Source organism: Alosa pseudoharengus, unplaced genomic scaffold (assembly GCF_046254945.1).
Source record: "Alosa pseudoharengus isolate Yale_2024_CS ecotype anadromous, Long Island Sound unplaced genomic scaffold, YU_APseudo_1.1 YU_APseudo_1.1_scf_10, whole genome shotgun sequence".
NCBI lineage: Eukaryota > Metazoa > Chordata > Actinopteri > Clupeiformes > Clupeidae > Alosa > Alosa pseudoharengus.
Window position 1 is genome coordinate 33,468,947 of NW_027468565.1, and position 4,213 is coordinate 33,473,159.

The following is a 4,213-nucleotide window of genomic DNA, read 5'->3' on the forward strand; positions in this document are numbered from 1 at the left end:
TGTTGACTGGAAGTTGTTTCGTGGGGAAAAAACAATTGGCTAATTGGTTGATATGGGTTTGTGTGATTGTGACAATAATAAGCAGAGAATGACATTGACCATTTTCTCTATCTCCTGTTGCTATGTCACTTTTCAAGTCCAGGCCTGTCTGGAGAAATGATATTTCGCCCGCTCAATTAGAGGCACTCAGCGGCAGCTCAACCTAAACAGGGGGTGTAGTGGTAAAATAAGAGGTGGGTACACTATCAGTTCTGTGATCACGGTAAGGTGGACTGCGCCATGCAGTAGTGGGTTTTTAAAAAAGGCATTCAGAACATGTTTGATGAAGGTGGAGGGCAGACGCACAATATTGTCCAGGTGCATTGTAGGCTACAAATGCCCTCCGCTGGCTGCAGATAATTGCAGATTAACAATAAACAGTAATGCTAATCTGAGGTACCGGTCTGGTTTTATTCCATAAATATATTGTTTTTATAGACGTTATTGGCATGCGCGATCAAGAGCTTCCATGTACGCTTGTGGCTGTTGACATGAATCAAACATGTTCTGAATGCCTTTTTAAAAAACCCACTACTGCAGTCCATCTTACCGTGATCACAGAATTACCACTAGGCCTACACTCTGCTTAGATTGAGCTGCCGCTGAGTGCCTCACATTGAGCGGGTTTTCTGCTGAAAGGCCTGCACTTGAAAAGTGACATAGCAACAGGAGATTAAAAGAAATAGTCAATGCCACTCTCTGCTTATTACTATCACAATCACACACCCCCATATCAACCAATTAGCCAATTATTTCCCCCCTCTGCAGGGGCAAAAATAATAAACAACTTCCAATCAACATCTTCAACACCAAAGCTTCCTCAAGCCCAATCTTGCCGACCAGGTGTAATGCACTTTAAAATAACGGCTTTAATGAAAATGTCAATCTCTTAGGTTCAGGGATATAGTGGAGGCTAAACGCAAATAAACTCAGTTTGTCCACCTCTGAAATTTGGATAAGAGACAGGCATATTTTTTCTTGCCCTTTTCACACCTAGTGATGCACACGTTAAAAACATCTTCACTTTGCAACCACTACACTTCCTCCAGTAGCCTTCTACTTCTTGATCTACAGAATGCAGATGACACCCACACAGAACAAATGCTTCCCCCAAAATGTAATTGCGGATAAAAAAATACACGAAACCGGATGGAGACATTTCAGTCGCTCGGCGGTCCCATACGAAAATGTAATACCTCCCTTTTGAAAATTCAAGACATTTCAGACAATTTAAGACTTTTTTAGGTCTTAAAAACCGAAAGTTGTATTTAAGACTTTTTAAGACTTTTTAAGGATCTGCGGGGACCCTGACAAGGGAGTCTGTATCACCCGAGACAGTGAGAATAGCTACAGCTGCATCGGAGTCATCGAAGTCTGGCAGGTCAATTTCTTCTGCCTGAAGAACATGACTCAACAACAATGAGTAGAGTAGTCAATGAAAAACACTACATGTGTATTTAATATAATATGAAATACCAGTGAATGAAAAGTTCAGGTAAAATTCCCAAATATGACATTCTTGGTGAATTACTGTAGTATGATTTAATTGCTATTCTGGTGGCTAGGAAGATGGTTGTGGTTGTTGTCTTTTGGCTGCAAGGTAGTATCAGAGAGGGCTGAATATAATTTAAAAAAAAGAGTGAAAGAGTGAGAGGACACACAATTTAATCAAAAACTTACATTCCAGGTCTTAAAAAATCCATCTTCCCACAGGAAGATGGGAAGGGCCTGCAGAGTAATTTTCCTTCTGCTGTTGACATTGACGTCTTCCTAGAAAGACAGAAGGATTGTGGGTTAATGGGAAGACAAATCAGCAGAATATTAATCCTATGCATATATTAAACAAGACTATAGTACAGGTGACATAAATACAAGATTAACTCCTTCACGCTCCTGATATGCAACCTCCTGCTCTGTCTTTCTATGAAATCGTGAGAGATGAATGTTCAGTGCATTAATAGACTGGAATGAGCAAATGCGTGAGTGGTGTATGCATGGTAATGGGCTGACCCTTGAAAACTGACTGTGATTTAACTAATGGCAAAGTAACTGAGCCTGTGTCTCGGAAGAGGTGTCACATGACCTGCATAGCCAACACATTTTGAAAATGCCACATAAAATAAGTCTAAGGTGTCATCCCTTCTTTGATACAAAAACATCACTCAACCCTAGCCTTTGTGTATCCCTGTGGAGAGATGCAAAGGGATAACATCTGGCTAGGCTATTCTCATTGGTAAATAAATGCTTACAAAATATCACTATAACTTATAATAATATAGGCTACACGTTGGCTACATTGTGACACTAGTAAATGGAGGACAAGTAAGTCATCACTTACCATGGTGTGATGGTGGTTCCTTGCACAGAACTGAAAACATGTCACATAGCCATCTGGTCCTGAGGGGAAAAATTTATGAACAGTATTATTTCACTTTTTTGAACAAAAGTCAGTCAGACAGTCTCTTCATCTCTCTATATAGGCAGGCCTATCAGAGTCGGATGTTGCCATTGATCATGCTTAGGCTATTGTCAGTAAGTTCAGAGCTACAACTTGGCTTCCTATCCGTGTTAACAAAACTGGAATTGACGTTAATATAAGACATATGCTATTGCTGCAGGGTTATTCTTCAACTATGGTACTCTTTGACCTGGTAATTTTTAGAAAATGTAACATCTTTCAGTAAAAATCTTTTTGCATGTTAATTATCTACTCTTTCTAGAAACTTGCCCTAATACACACTCAGTACACAGTGAACACACAGTGAGGTGAAGCACACACTAATCCCAATGCAGTGAGCTGTCTGCTACAGCCACGCTCAGGGAGCAGTGAGGGGTTATGTGCCTTGCTCAAGGGCACTTCAGCCATTCCTACTGGTCGGGGTTCGAACCAGCAACCCTCCGGTTACAAGTCCGAAGCCCTAATCAGTAGGCCCCGACTGCCCAATCACACGTTTCCAAAACACAACAAAACGTGTGTTTTCAAGCAAAAATAACATCTACTGTTCCAAATGTATTTTATTAAATATTACACATATCAGCCAAAATATTAAATGTATTAATTTTCCAGAAATGTTGTATGTTGTATTATTTTTACATGTTTAACTCATTGAATGCCAAGCTGTTTTCGGGAGCTTTGTCCTAGAGTGCCAGCAATCTAGACCATTGTTGATGATTTTTGTACAGCCACAGCAAATTCTGTGTTATAGCTATGAACACATACAATGGCTCGTTTAAAAGGTGAGACTTTAAGCTCTCGGTGGGTGCAAACCGTGTATTTCTACACGCCTCTGTTCCTGAGAAATCCCAAGCTGGCTAGTTTTCATCAAAATCGCTGTTTTTTTTTAGAAATGGAGATATAACGTCTTTCATGAAATATGAAGTGTTGCCTGTTACTTACTTGTGTAAACTTTCCGGGAAGTGATCAGCGAGAACTGGCGAGACTGCCACCTAGTGATAGACCCACGAAAATGGCCTGGTTTTGACCTGACGTGCATGCGTCACTGATTCGACCCAAAGCGGCAACCGAGTTATGATAAAATGTCCAGATAAAATGTCCAGATTGTGGTTTTCATGAGTTTTCGATCGTCATATATTTCATTTCCATTAATCACAGAGTTCCCAAAATCACATATAAGGTGTGTTAGTGTGTCTAGATTCGTAATTTAAAAAAAGGCTAAAAACGTAATATTATGTTTTTGGCACTCAACGCATGGGAAAGAAAGGCACTCAATGAGTTAACTTAAAATATGTGTTGTGATGGAAATGACAAACTGTGGTGGAGATGACAATGACATAGACAAATTTAAAAGCATGATGTTTTTTTCTACTAGATTATTTAGTAGGCCTACTATGAAGCAAATAAACTGTGTTTTTTAGGGCAATGCCATTTCCACCACGTCACCATGTCATTTCCACCACCAAAAACAAAAAAAGTAGTAAATATTTTTTAGTTTTTCTTATTTCTGCCAAGGACAAGAAAAGTATCATAGTTGAAGAATTACCCTGCAGTGTTACTTTGCATTACATCTAGCAGCTAATGCGAACCATAACTTATGGCAGCTTATGGTAGGCTACTTAATAAAATGTTTAAAAGTGCGCTGCCTGTTTGTGCGTGTCATGTGTAAAAACTTTTGTGGTGCCTGAACAATATGGCAGCTTTGAGTACAGCTCTGCA

The 4,213-nt window shown here is 39.7% G+C and overlaps 1 long non-coding RNA gene across 1 annotated transcript; it reads right to left on the reverse strand.

The window, feature by feature from the left end:
* Nucleotides 1-1,331: 1,331 nt before the first annotated feature.
* LOC143140972 (uncharacterized) lies at nucleotides 1,332-2,436 on the reverse strand. Its single transcript, XR_012990710.1, has 3 exons — nucleotides 2,378-2,436; nucleotides 1,720-1,809; nucleotides 1,332-1,435 (listed from the first exon to the last, which is right to left on the reverse strand). It is a non-coding gene; the product is annotated as an uncharacterized LOC143140972 (long non-coding RNA).
* Between the last annotated feature and the right edge of the window lie 1,777 nt (nucleotides 2,437-4,213).